Source organism: Cupressus sempervirens, chromosome 9, assembly GCF_028749045.1.
Source record: "Cupressus sempervirens isolate cs-2001-9-10 chromosome 9, ASM2874904v1, whole genome shotgun sequence".
NCBI lineage: Eukaryota > Viridiplantae > Streptophyta > Pinopsida > Cupressales > Cupressaceae > Cupressus > Cupressus sempervirens.
In genome coordinates, this window is record NC_143126.1 from 103150899 (window position 1) to 103166923 (window position 16025).

Genomic DNA, 16025 nt, shown 5'->3' on the forward strand with positions numbered 1-16025 from the left:
GTACAACTTGTCAACTTTGATATACATATTTTTGCAATCTTGTTAAAAGAATTATATCAAATAAATCTCTATTACATAACATATTATTAATTAAATCTAATTAACTCTAGGTAATTGATTTAATTTATAATTACACAACTATACCAACAACCCAATAAATATTAGTTGACTAACAATAGTATGTACGTAAAGAGTCAGCTTCAATCCAATACACAAATAATAATATTTCAATAATAATAATAATAACAAGTTATTTTGGAAAACTTATCCATAATGACCACATTTGTTATTCTTTAATGAACACTAATATTTCCTTAACAAATTTGTATTATTGATAATCTTTTCAAATAAGACTCTATCACATAACTTAATAATTTAAAATATACAATTGATATTTAATAACAAGTTATGTTAATGATCTTATTACTAAATCTACATATCCAGATTCCTCCTCATTTTAAATAGATACTAATATCTCTTTTCAACTTAATAATAATTAACAAGTTATTATTAATAAACTATACTTAATATTAATTATTAACATCTATATATATTACAATAATTTTCAAACTTAAGGTATCAACCTCTTTATTAATTAATCTTGATCAATTCATAATTAATTAAATTAATCAATGAAACATATAATTTGCCAAACCAAATTATGTTAATAATAACTCAATTAAAACTTGACTAAATATTACCATAATCTGAATCACTTAATTGAATTATTCGTAATAATAATAACTCATTAATAACTAATAAAATTACAATAATTTTATTAATTAAAAATTGACTAAACATCAACACACTAATGTTAAGTTAACAAATGATAAAGCATGTTTAACAAATATATATATATTAAATCATATAATACTAAATCTTATTATAATAACATTAAAATAACATTAAAACTGGTTAACACATATACATATAATAACACATTGACATTTAATAAATTACCACTTATTAATACATAACACTTTATGTACTAATATTTTAATAAATATAATCTATTGGTAAAACTTAATAACATCAAACTTTATAAAAACAACAAACAAACTTTAAAAAGGGAATTTGAATATTGCTACGGGCCACTTATATCTGTGTAGCCCACTGATCGCAGATACCACATAGGTACTCTACGATCACGCAGGTACCATGCGAGTACTCCGTGATCACGCAAGTACCTTGCGTCCATGCGGACCAAAGCAAGCACTCTGCCACCGCCGAAAATGAGGTAAGTGGTACGTAGGTAAGGTAAGTTGTTTTTATTTTTATTTTTACTTAATTTTTTTTATATATGATATAAGAAAAATCTTGCTTATATCAAACTTTATATAAATAAATTTCTTCCTCAATAAATACAATTACATCATTGCATTGAATCCATAACTGCAATTATGGTTTTTGTATAATTAAAACAAACTTCCTCCATAATAATAGTAGAACTCTATATATATATATATATATATATATATATTTGCAATTATGCAATTTCTCAATTCAGAGTTTTTCTTATTTTAAAATTCTATTATATTTTTAATTCTCAGTTCTACTCTAGTTCGATCCCAACCCCGAGTTAGAACTAATTTCCTCCTTAATTGGATCTAGGATTTTTCTATTATTTTCTTTGCAACCATACATATCTAGATTCCAATTTCAAATTGCAGATTCAATCACAAAGAGTATTCAGACACATATAACAAATACGATGAAGATAGGAAGAGAAAGAGTGCAAAGGGAATATGAGAATATCACGAGTGCACCTGGACACTGATGCTAATTTGCCATGCCTCAAAAGTCCATAAAGAATCTCTTCCTTCTACATCATTCGCAATTCTTCCAAGAATCCAAGCCAATCGAATCCTCCAAGTGATTAGAAGTGCTAGAAGAAGCATAGTAGCATGTAGAACATATGAGCATATGAGCTTCTCCAATGCATGTAAGCTTTGCAGCTTCCATTTTAGCTTGAGGCTTGTAGCTTTCATTAAGCTTTCATTAAAGCTTCCATTAAGCTTTCCCAAAACACACTAGGAGAGCCTCTATTTAAAGACCTCTAAGATGCATTTAGAGTGTCTCTAAAAACAATTAGAAGATAAGCATGACAACCAAGCATGGGTCTTCTCCAATCTTCTAGATGAGTCTTAAGGTTGTAGACACCATGTGCTCAAATAAAATGCTAACTCCTAAGTGTAGACAACTAGTGCAAACTTAGAGTGCAAACTCCAGTGTTGTCTACATGAAAACTCTCAAAAATTTGCCAACTCCTATGTGAGCAAATATTTAAAATAATGCACATTAATTAATTTAATATTTACTTTAATCTTTCCTATTTAATTAATTAATTTATTAAATCTCGTGTACTAACTTTAATAATTCTAGTTTTCAATCTTAATATATTTATATTTAAGCACATGAAATCTAGAATCTTTTAATAATTTTAATATATTTTTCCACTTTTAAATTTCATTTTCCAAAACTTAATTTGCTAAAATATTTATTAGCTTTAATAATAATATTATTTAGTCATTTATTTAAAAATGAACTCCAAATATATTATTATTAAAATAAATATTGTCACATTCCAAATTTAAACTTTAAACTTTTATTTTCAAATTTGATTATTTTATTTAATTAATTTCTCAATTAATTAAATAAAATAAATATTAAAATACCATATTAATTTTTCATTTAATTAAACTATTAATTAAATCTTTTAATTAGGCTTAATTAATAGAAAATACATCAAAGACTCACAAGGTAAAAATACGAAAACCCATCATAGCAAAAATACATGCAAAATCAAACCAAAGATTAATATCACGAATTATGTCATCCGACATATTCGGAGGGTACTCAACTTAGATACTTGTCCTAATTTTTCAATTAGAATAAATGGCTTAAAGGGTTGGAATTTGGACTTGAGAATTTATCTCCCCTCTCTTATCATTGAGATAATGTGATAGGATACACTCATCCTGACAATTTAGGGAAGTCGATACTCGATACCTGCAACCTGCATAAAAACCATGCATGTACAAGCACAAATATACTAAACTAAACAGACAATGGCAAGAAGTGGTGCATCGTGTAGATCTCGACGAGCAGGTGACTACGACTCCCTTCCTTAACCACATCAGACACGCCATACAAAAGCAAACACACAAAGAAAACACGCACACCATACACATGCAAGTATAGGGTAAGTATCCATAAAAAACACATATGATAATAAATCATCTTACTAATCATCATTAATAACTGCAAACACTGAAAATAATCATCATACATACATGAAATGCAAAGTATAAGTGATCTCATCACATAATAAACTAAATCCATAGCACAATATCTGATAATCTCAAAAGAATGCTACTAACCATCAACATAACACTAACCCTAAAAGAGTTCAGCAATGATAACAAAATGCGAACCAGGGGCAGGCACTACAAGAAGCAATTCCTAACTAATTAAATGAAGTTATTTAATCAAATAAGTAAAGTGTCTCTAATTAATTAAAGATTATTTAATTAAATAAAAAAATTAATTATGAGAGAATATCTCATTTTATTAAATTAAATATCTCAACAAAATCTCTCTTCAATTCAAAAGGGGAAATTTTCAGTTCACTATTGATAAAAAATGAGTTAAATTAGTTAACTCCTTTTTCTACTCAAATTGAATCAGTTAACTCCTTATTTTACTCAAATTAAATTTGTTAACTCCCTTTAATTTGAAAATCTCTCTTTATGACTGCACTTCACCTTTAAATCCTGTCCGTTGATTGAAATCGATCTCAACCGTTGATGAATTCCAGGAAAGTCTATTTAAGAGACCGTCATTTCTTCATTTTGAAAGGTTGAATGAGAATTTGCATCGAATTCTTGCTGGAATTCATACTCACATTTGCTCATATTCACATACACAAAGATCAAGTTTGACCAAAAGTTGACTAGATTTAACCATGGTTGACATGAGTTGACTAGTTTCGAAAAGAATTTTAGAATAATTAAACGAAATTATTTAATTAAATGGAGTACTTACTTCTAATTAACTAAAAGTTATTTAATTAAAAGAGAAGCCATTCCTAATTAATTAAATGAAGTTATTTAATTAAATAAGTAAAGTGTCTCTAATTAATTAAAGATTAGTTAATTAAATAGAAAAAGTAATTATGAGAGCATATCTCATTTTATTAAATTAAATATCTCAACAAAATCTCTCTTCAGTTCAAAAAGGGAAATTTCCAGTTCACTATTGATAAAAAAAGAGTTAAATCAGTTAACTCTTTTTTGTACTCAAATTGAATCAGTTAACTCCTTATTTTACTCAAATTAAATCTGTTAACTCCCTTTAATTTGAAAATCTTCCATCATGACTATACTTCACCTTTAAATCCTGACCGTTGATTGAAATCGATCTCAACTGTTGATGAATTCCAGGAAAGTCTATTTAAGAGACCCTTATCTCTTCATTTTGAAAGGTTGAATGAGAATTTGCATCAAATTGTTGCTGGAATTCAAACTCTAATTTTCTCATATTCACATATGCAAATATCAAGTTTGACCAAAAGTTGAGCGGATTTAACCACAGTTGACTTGAGTTAACTAGTTTCAAAAAGAATTTTGAAATAATTAAACAAAATTATTTAATTAAATGGAGTACTTACTTCTAGTTAATTAAACAAAGTTATTTAATTAAATGAGAAGCCATTCCTAATTAATTAAATGAAGTTATTTAATTAAATAAGAAAAGTGTCTCTAATTAATTAAAGATTATTTAATTATATAGAAAAAGTAATTATGAGAGCATATCTCATTTTATTAAATTAAATATCTCAACAAAATCTCTCTTCAGTTGAAAAAGGGAAATTTTCGATTCATTGTTGATCAAAAATGAGTTAAATGAGTTAAATCCTTTTTCTACTCATATTGAATCAGTTAACTCCTTATTTTACTTAAATTAAATCTGTTAGTTCCCTTTAATTTGGAAATCTCCCTTTATGACTGAACTTCACCTTTAATCCTGACCGTTGATTGAAATCGATCTCAACCGTTGATGAATTCCAGAAAAATCTATTTAAGAGACCATCATCTCTTCATTTTGAAAGGTTGAATGAGAATTTGCATCGAATTGTTGCTTGAATTCATGGTCACATTTGCTCATATTCACATATGCAAAGATCAAGTTTGACCAAAAGTTGACCAGATTTACCCACGGTTGACTTGAGCTGACTGGTTTCGAAAAAAATTTTGAAATAATTAAATGGAGTACTTACTTCTAATTAATTAAACAAAGTTATTTAATTAACTGAGAAGTCATTCCTAATTAATTAAATAAAGTTATTTAATTAAATAGGAAAAGTGTCTCTAATTAATTAAAGATTATTTAATTAAATAGAAAAAGTAATAATGAGAGCGTATCTCATTATATTATATTAAATATCTCAACAAAATCTCTCTTCAGTTCAAAAAGCGAAATTTCCAGTTCACTATTGATCAAAAATGAGTTAAATCAGTTAACTCCTCTTTCTACTCAAATTGAATCAGTTAACTCCTTATTTTACTCAAATTAAATCTGTTAACTCTCTTTAATTTGGAAATCTCCCTTTATGATTGAACTTCACCTTTAATCCTCACCATTGATTGAAATTGATCTCAACCGTTGATGAATTCCAGAAAAGTCTATTTAAGAGACCCTCATCTCTTCATTTTGAAAGGTTGAACGAGAATTTGCATCGAATGGTTGCTAGAATTCATGATCACATTTACTCATATTCACATACGCAAAGATCAAGTTTGACCAAAAGTTGACCAGATTTAACCATGGTTGACTTGAGTTGACTAGTTTCGAAAATAATTTTGAAATAATTAAACCAAATTATTTAATTAAATGGAGTACTTACTTCTAATTAATTAAACAAAGTTATTTAATTAAATGAGAAGCCATTCCTAATTAATTAAATGAAGTTATTTAATTACATAAGAAAAGTGTCTCTAATTAGATAAAGATTATTTAATTAAATAGAAAAAGTAATTATGAGAGCATATGTCATTTTATTAAATTAAATATCTCAACAAAATCTCTCTTCAGTTCAAAAAGGGAAATTTCCAGTTCACTATTGATAAAAAATGAGTTAAATCAGTTAACTCTTTTTTGTACTCAAATTGAATCAGTTAACTCCTTATTTTACTCAAATTAAATCTGTTAACTCCCTTTAATTGGAAAATCTCCCTTCATGACTATATTCCACTTTTAAATCCTGACCGTTGATTGAAATCGATCTCAACTGTTGATGAATTTCAGGAAAGTCTATTTAAGAGACCCTTATCTCTTCATTTTGAAAGGTTGAATGAGAATTTGCATGAAATTGTTGCTGGAATTCAAACTCTAATTTGCTCATATTCACATATGCAAATATCAAATTTGACCAAAAGTTGAGCGGATTTAACCATAGTTGACTTGAGTTGAATAGTTTCAAAAAGAATTTTGAAATAATTAAACAAAATTATTTAATTAAATGGAGTACTTACTTCTAATTAATTAAACAAAGTTATTTAATTAAATGAGAAGCCATTCCTAATTAATTAAATGAAGTTATTTAATTAAATAGGAAAAGTGTCTCTAATTAATTAAAGATTATTTAATTAAATAGAAAAAGTAATTATGAGAGCATATCTCATTTTATTAAATTAAATATCTCAACAAAATCTCTCTTCAGTTGAAAAAGGGAAATTTTCGGTTCATTGTTGATCAAAAATGAGTTAAATGAGTTAAATCCTTTTTCTACTCATATTGAATTAGTTAACTCCTTATTTTACTTAAATTAAATCTGTTAGTTTCCTTTAATTTGGAAATCTCCCTTTATGACTGAACTTCACCTTTAATCCTGACTGTTGATTGAAATCGATCTCAACCGTTGATGAATTCCAGAAAAATCTATTTAAGAGACCATCATCTCTTCATTTTGAAAGGTTGAATGAGAATTTGCATCGAATTGTTGCTAGAATTCATGGTCACATTTGCTCATATTCACATATGCAAAGATCAAGTTTGACCAAAAGTTGACCAGATTTACGCACGGTTGACTTGAGCTGACTAGTTTCGAAAAGAATTTTGAAATAATTAAACGAAATTATTTAATTAAATGGAGTACTTACTTCTAATTAATTAAACAAATTTATTTAATTAACTGAGAAGTCATTCCTAATTAATTAAATAAAGTTATTTAATTAAATAGGAAAAGTGTCTCTAATTAATTAAAGATTATTTAATTAAATAGAAAAAGTAATAATGAGAGCATATCTCATTTTATTATATTAAATATCTCAACAAAATCTCTCTTCAGTTCAAAAAGCGAAATTTCCAGTTCACTATTGATAAAAAATGAGTTAAATCAGTTAACTCCTCTTTCTACTCAAATTGAATCAGTTAACTCCTTATTTTACTCAAATTAAATTTGTTAACTCCCTTTAATTTGGAAATCTCCCTTTATGATTGAACTTCACCTTTAATCCTCACCATTGATTGAAATTGATCTCAACCGTTGATGAATTCAAGAAAAGTCTATTTAAGAGACCCTCATCTCTTCATTATGAAAGGTTGAATGAGAATTTGCATCGAATGGTTGCTAGAATTCATGATCACATTTGCTCATATTCACATACGCAAAGATCAAGTTTGACCAAAAGTTGACCAGATTTAACCATGGTTGACTTGAATTGACTAGTTTCGAAAATAATTTTGAAATAATTAAACCAAATTATTTAATTAAATGGAGTACTTACTTCTAATTAATTAAACAAAGTTATTTAATTAAATGAGAAGCCATTCCTAATTAATTAAATGAAGTTATTTAATTACATAAGAAAAGTGTCTCTAATTAGTTAAAGATTATTTAATTAAATAGAAAAAGTAATTATGAGAGCATATGTCATTTTATTAAATTAAATATCTCAACAAAATCTCTCTTCAGTTCAAAAAGGAAAATTTCCAGTTCACTATTGATAAAAAATGAGTTAAATTAGTTAACTCCTTTTTCTACTCAAATTGAATCAGTTAACTCCTTATTTTACTAGAATTAAATCTGTTAACTCCCTTCAATTTGGAAATCTTCTTTTATGACTGAACTTCAACTTTAATCCTAACCATTGATTGAAATCGATCTCAACCGTTGATGAATTCCAAGAAAGTCTATATAAGAGACCCTCATCTCCTCATTTTGAAAGTTTGAATGAGAATTTGCATCGAATTGTTGCTGGAATTCGTACTCACATTTGCTCATATCCACATACGCAAAGATCAAGTTTGACCAAAAGTTGACCAGATTTAACCACGGTTGACTTGAGTTGACTAGTTTAAAAAATAATTTTAAAATAATTAAACAAAATTATTTAATTAAATGGAGTACTTACTTCTAATTAATTAAACAAAGTTATTTAATTAAATAAGAAGCCATTCCTAATTAATTTAATGAAGTTATTTAATTAAATAAGAAAAGTGTCTCTAATTAATTAAAAATTATTTAATTAAATAGAAAAGGTAATTATGAAAGCATATCTCATTTTGCTAAATTAAATATCTCAACAAAAATCTCTATTCAATTCAAAAAGGGAAATTTTCAGTTCACTATTGATAAAAAATGAGTTAAATGAGTTAACTCCTCTTTCTTCTCAAATTGAGACATTTAACTCCTTATTTTACTCAAATTAAATCTGTTAAATCCCTTTAATTTGAAAATCTCCCTTTATGACTGAACTTCAAATTTAATCCTAACCATTGATTGAAATCGATCTCAACCGTTGATGAATTCAAAGAAAGTCTATTTAAAAGACTCTGATCTCTTCATTTTGAAAGGTTGAATAAGAATTTGCATTGAATTGTTGCTAGAATTCATACTCACATTTGCTCATATTCACATACGCAAAGATGAAGTTTGACCAAATGTTGACCAGATTTAACCACGGTTGACTTGAGTTGGCTAGTTTCAAATTTTTTTTTGAAATAATTAAACAAAATTATTTAGTTAAATGGAGTACTTACTTCTAATTAATTAAACCAAGTTGTTCAAGTAAATGAAAAAGCCATTCCTAATTAATTAAATGAAGTTATTTATTTAAATAAGAAAAGTGTCTCTAATTAATAAAAGATTACTTAATTAAATAGAAAAAGTAATTATGAGAGCATATTTCATTTTATTAAATTAAACATCTCAACAAAATCTCTCTTCAGTTGAGAAAGGGAAATTTTTAGTTCACTATTGATAAAAAATGAGTTAAATCAGTTAACTCCTTTTTTTACTCAAATTGAATCAGTTAACTCTTTATTTTACTCAAATTAAATCTGTTAACTCTCTTTAATTTGAAAATCTCCCTTTATGACTAAACTTCACCTTTAATCCTGACCGTTGATTGAAATCGATCTCAACCGTTGATGAATTCAAAGAAAGTCTATTTAAGAGACCCTCATCTCTTCATTTTGAAAGGTTGAATGAGAATTTGTATCGAATTATTGTTGGAATTCATACTCATATTTGGTCATACTCACATATGCAATGATCAAGTTTGACCAAAACTTGACCAGATTTAACCACAGTTGACTTGACTTGACTAGTTTCGAAATTTTTTTTGAAATAATTAAACAAAATTATTTAATTAAATGGAGTACTTACTTCTAATTAATTAAACAAATTTATTTTATTAAATGAGAAGCCATTCTTAATTAATTAAATGAAGATATTTAATTAAATAAGAAAAGTGTTTCTAATTAATTAAAGATTATTTAATTAAATAAATAAAGTAATTATGAGAGCATATCTCATTTTATTAAATTAAATATCTCAAAAAAATCTCTCTTCAGTTCAAAAAGGGAAATTTTCAATTCACTATTGATCAAAAATGAGTTAAATGAGTTAACTCTTTTTTCTACTCAAATTGATTTAGTTAACTCCTTATTTTACTCAAATTAAATCTGTTAATTCCCTTTAATTTGAAAATCTTCTTTTATGACTGAACTTCACCTTTAATCCTAACCGTTGATGGAAATCAATCTGAACCGTTGATGAATTCTAGGAAAGTCTATTTAAGAGACCCTCATCTCTTCATTTTGAAAGGTTGAATGAGAATTTGCATCGAATTGTTGCTTCAATTCATACTCACATTTTCTCATATTCACATATGCAAAGATCAAATTTGACCAAAAGTTGACTAAATTTAACCACGGTTGACTTGAGTTGACTAGTTTTAATTTTTTTTTAAAATAATTAAATGAAATTATTTAATTAAATAGAGTACTTAACTCTAATTAATTAAACAAAGATATTTAATTAAATTAGAAGCCATTTCTAATTAATTAAATGAAGTTATTTAATTAAATAAGAAAAGTGTCTCTAATTAATATAAGATTATTTAATTAAATAGAAAAAGTAATTACAAGAACATTTCTCATTTTATTAAATTAAATATCTCAACAAAATCTCTCTTCAGTTCAAAAAGGGAAGTTTCCAATTCACTATTGATCAAAAATGAGTTAAGTCAGTTAACTCTTTTTTCTACTCAAATTGAATTAGTTAACTCCTTATTTTACACAAATTAAATCTGTTAACTCCCTTTAATATTGAAATCTCCCTTTATGACTGAACTTCACCTTTAATCCTGACCGTTTATTGAAATTGATCTCAATCGTTGATGAATTCTAGGAAAGTCTATTTAAGAGACCCTCATCTCTTCATCTTGAAATGTTGAATGAGAATTTGCATTGAATTGTTGCTAAAATTCATACTCACATTTGATCATATTCACATACGTAAAGATCAAGTTTGACCAAAAGTTCAATAGATTTAACCACGGTTGACTTGAGTTGACTAGTTTCAAAAAAAAAATTGAAATAATTAAATTAAATTATTTAAATAAATGGAGTACTTGGTTTTAATTAATTAAACAAAGTTATTTAATTAAATGAGAAGCCATTCCTAAATAATTAAATGAAGTTATTTAATTAAATAAGAAAAGTGGCTCTAATTAATTAAAAATTATTTAATTAAATAGGAAAAGTAATTATGAGAGCATATCTCATTTTATTAAATTAAATATCTCAACAAAATCTCTCTTCAGTTCAAAAAGGGAAATTTTCAGTTCACTATTCATAAAAAATGAGTTAAATCAGTTAACTCATTTTTTTACTCAAATCAGTTCACTATTGATAAAAAATGAGTTAAATCAGTTCACTACTGATAAAAAATGAGTTAAGTCAATTAACTCATTTTTTTACTCAAATTGAATCAGTTAACTCCTAATTTTACTCAAATTAAATATGTTAACTCCTTTTAATTTGAAAATCTTCCTTTATGACTGAACTTAACTTTTAATCCTGACCGTTGATTGAAATCGATTCAAACCGTTGATGAATTCTAAGAAAGTCTACTTAAGAGACCCTCATTTCTTCATTTTGGAAGGTTGAATGAGAATTTGCATTGAATTGTTGCAAGAATTCATACTCACATTTGCTCATATTCACATACGCAACGATCAAGTTAGACCAAAAGTTGACAAGATTTAACCACAGTTGACTTGAGTTGACTAGTTTCGAAAAGAATTTTTATTTAATTAAATGGAGTACTTACTTCTAATTAATTAAACAAAGTTATTTAATTAAATGAGAAGCCATACCTAATTAATTAAATAAAGTTATTTATTTAAATAAGAAAAGTGTCTCTAATTAATTAAAGATTATTTAATTAAATAGAAAAAGTAATTATGAGAGCATATCTCATTTTATTAAATTAAATATCTCAACAAAATCTCTATTCAATTCAAAAAGGGAAATTTTTGGTTCATTATTGATCAAAAATGAGTTGAATCAGTTAACTCATTTTTCTACTCAAATTGAATCAGTTAACTCCTTATTTTACTCGAATTAAATCTGCTAACTCTATTTAATTTGAAAATCTCCCTTTATGACTGAACTTCACCTTTAATCCTGACCGTTAAATAAAATTGATCTCAACTGTTGATGAATTCGAAGAAAGTCTATTTAAGAAACCCTCATCTCTTCATTTTGAAATGTTGAATGAGAATTTGCATCGAATTGTTGCTAAAATTCATACTCACATTTGCTCATATTCACATATGCAAAAATTAAGTTTGACCAAAAGTTGAACAGATTTAACCACGGTTGACTTGAGTTGACTAATTTTGATAAAAAAATTGAAATAATTAAAGTAAATTATTTAATTAAATGGAGTACTTGCTTATAATTAATTAAACAAACTTATTTAATTAAATGAGAAGCCATTCCTAATTAATTAAATGAGGTTATTTAATTAAATATGAAAAGTGTCTGTAATTAATTATAGATTATTTAATTAAATAGAAAAAGTAATTATGAGAGCATATCTCATTTTGTTAAATTAAATATCTCAACAAAATCTCTATTCAGTTCAAAAAGGGAAATTTTCAATTCACTATTGATCAAAAATGAGTTAAATCAGTTAACTCCTTTTTCTTCTCAAATTGAATCAGTTAACTCTTTTTTTTACTCAAATTAAATCTGTTACATCCCTTTAATTTGAAAATCTTCCTTTATGACTGAACTTCACCTTTAATCTAGACCTTTGATTGAAATCGATCTAAACCGTTGATGAATTCAAAGAAAGTCTATTTAAGAGACTCTCGTCTCTTCATTTTGAAAGGTTGAATGAGAATTTGCATTAAATTGTTGCTGGAATTCATACTCACATTTTCTTATATTCATATATGCAACGATGAAGTTTGGCCAAATGTTGACCAGATTTAACCACGGTTGACTTGAGTTCACTAATTTCGAAAAAAAATAAAAAAATTAAATGAAATTATTTAATTAAATGGAGTACTTACTTCTAATTAATTAAACAAATTTATTTAATTAAATGAGAAGCCATTCCTAATTAATTAAATGAAGTTATTAATTTAAATAAGAAAACTGTCTCTAATTAATAAAAGATTACTTAATTAAATAGAAAAAGTAATTATGAGAGCATATCTCATTTTATTAAATTAAATATCGCAAAAAAATCTCTCTTCAGTTCAGAAAGGGAAATTTCCAGTTCACTATTGATAAAAAATGAGTTAAATTAGTTAACTCCTTTTTCTACTCAAATTGAATAAGTTAACTCTTTATTTTACTCAAATTAAATCTGTTAACTCTCTTTAATTTGAAAATCTCCCTTTATGACTGAACTTCACCTTTAATCCTGACCGTTGATTGAAATCGATCTCAACCGTTGATGAATTCAAAAAAAGTCTATTAAAGAGACCCTCATCTCTTAATTTTGAAAGGTTGAATGAGAATTTGCATCGAATTATTGCTGGAATTCATACTCATATTTGCTCATACTCACATACGCAAAGACCAAGTTTGACCAAAAGTTGACCAGATTTAACCATGGTTGACTTGAGTTGACTAGTTTCCAAAAGAATTTTAAAATAATTAAACAAAATTATTTAATTAAATGGAGTACTTACTTCTAATTAATTAAATAAAGTTATTTAATTAAATGAGAAGCCATTCCTAATTAATTAAATGAAGTTATTTAATTAAGTAAGAAAAGTGTCTGTAATTAATTAAAGATTATTTAATTAAATAGAAAAAGTAATTATGATAGCATATCTCTTTTTATTAAATTAAATATCTCGACAAAAACTTTCATCAGTTAAAAAAGGGAAATTTCCAATTCACTATTGATCAAAAATGAGGTAAGTTAGTTTACTCCTTTTTCTACTCAAATTGAATCAGTTAACTCATTATTTTAGTCAAATTAAATCTGTTAACTCCCTTTAATTTGGAAATATCCCTTTATGATTGAACTTCACCTTTAATTCTGACAGTTGATTAAAATTGATCTCAAACATTGATGAATTCTAGGAAAGTTTATTTAAGAGACCCTCATCTCTTCATTTTGAAAGGTTGAATGAGAATTTGTATCGACTTCTTGCTAGAATTCATACTCACATTTGCTCATATTCACATACGCAAAGATCAAGTTGGACCAAAAGTTGACCAGATTTAACCATAGTTGACTTGAGTTGACTAGTTTCAAAAAGAATATTGAAATAATTAAACAAAATTATTTAATTAAATGGAGTTCTTACTTCTAATTAATTAAACAAAGTTATTTAATTAAATTAGAAGCCATTCCTAATTAATTAAATGAAGTTATTTAATTAAATAAGAAAATTGTCTCTAATTAATTAAAGATTACTTAATTAAATAGAAAAAGTAATTATGAGAGCATATCTCATTTTACTAAATAAAATATCTCGACAAAATCTCTCTTTAATTCAAAAAGGAAAATTTTCAGTTCACTATTGATCAAAAATGAGTTAAATCAGTTAACTCTTTTTTCTACTCAAATTGAATCAATTAACTCCTTATTTTACTCAAATTTAATCTATTAACTCGCTTTAATTTGGAAATCTCGCTTTATGACTGAACTTTACCTTTAATCATGACCGTTGAGTGGAATCGATCTCAACCATTGATAAATTCCAGGAAAGTCTATTTAAGATACCCTTATCTCTTGATTTTGAAAGGGTGAATGAGAATTTGAATCTAATTGTTGCTGGAATTCATACTCACATTTACTCATATTCACATATGTAAAGATGAAGTTTGACCAAAAGTTGAACAGATTTAGCCACGGTTAACTTGAGTTGACTAGTTTCGAAAAGAATTTTGAAATAATTAAACGAAATTATTTAATTAAATGGAGTACTTGCTTCTAATTAATTAAACAAAATTATTTAATTAAATGAGAAGCCATTCCTAATTAATTAAATGAAGTTATTTATTTAAATAAGAAAAGTGTCTCTAATTAATTAAAGATTATTTAATTAAATAGAAAAAGTAATTATGAGAATATATCTCATTTTATTAAATTAAATATCACAACAAAATCTTTCTTGAATTCAAAAAGGGAAATTTACAGTTCACTATTGATCAAAAATGAGTTAAATCAGTTAACTCATTTTTCTACTCAAATTGAATCAGTTAACTCCTTATTTGACTCAAATTAAATTTGTTAACTCCCTTTAATTTGAAAATCTCTCTTTATGACTGAACTTCACCTTTAATCCTGACCGTTGATTGAAATCGATCTCAACCGTTGATGAATTCCAAGAAAGTCTATTTAAAAGACCCTCATTTCTTCATTTTGAATGGTTGAATGATAATTTGAATCGAATTGTTGCTGGAATTCATACTCACATTTGCTCATATTCATATACGCAAAGATCAAGTTTGACCAAAAGTTGGCCAGATTTAACCACGGTCGACTCTAGTTGACTAGTTTCAAAAAGAATTTTGAAATAATTAAATGAAATTATTTAATTAAATGGAGTACTTACTTCTAATTAATTAAACAAAGTTATTTAATTAAAGGAGAAGCCATTCCTAACTAATTGAATAAAGTTATTTATTTAAATAAGAAAAGCGTCTCTAATTAATTAAAGATTATTTAATTAAATAGAAAAAGTAATTATGAGAGCATATCTCATTTTATTAAATTATATATCTCAACAAAATCTCTCTTCAATTCAAAAAGGGAAATTTCCAGTTCACTATTGATCAAAAATGAGTTAAATCGGTTAACTCTTTTTTCTAGTGAAATTGAATCAGTTAACTCTTTATTTTTCTCAACTTAAATCTGTTAACTCCCTTTAATTTGGAAATCTCCCTTTATGACTGAACGTCACCTTTAATCCTGACCGTTGATTGAAATCGATCTCAACCATTGATGAATTCCAAGAAAGTCTATTTAAGAGACCCTCATCTCTTCATTTTGAAAGGTTGAATGAGAATTTGCATCGAATTGTTGCTGGAATTCATACTCACATTTGCTCAAATTCACATATGCAAAGATCAAGTTTGACCAAAAGTTGACCAGATTTAACCACGGTTGACTTGAGTTGACTAGTTTCGAAAAGAATTTTGAAATAATTAAATCAAATTATTTAATTAAATGGAGTACTTACTTCTAATTAATTAAACAA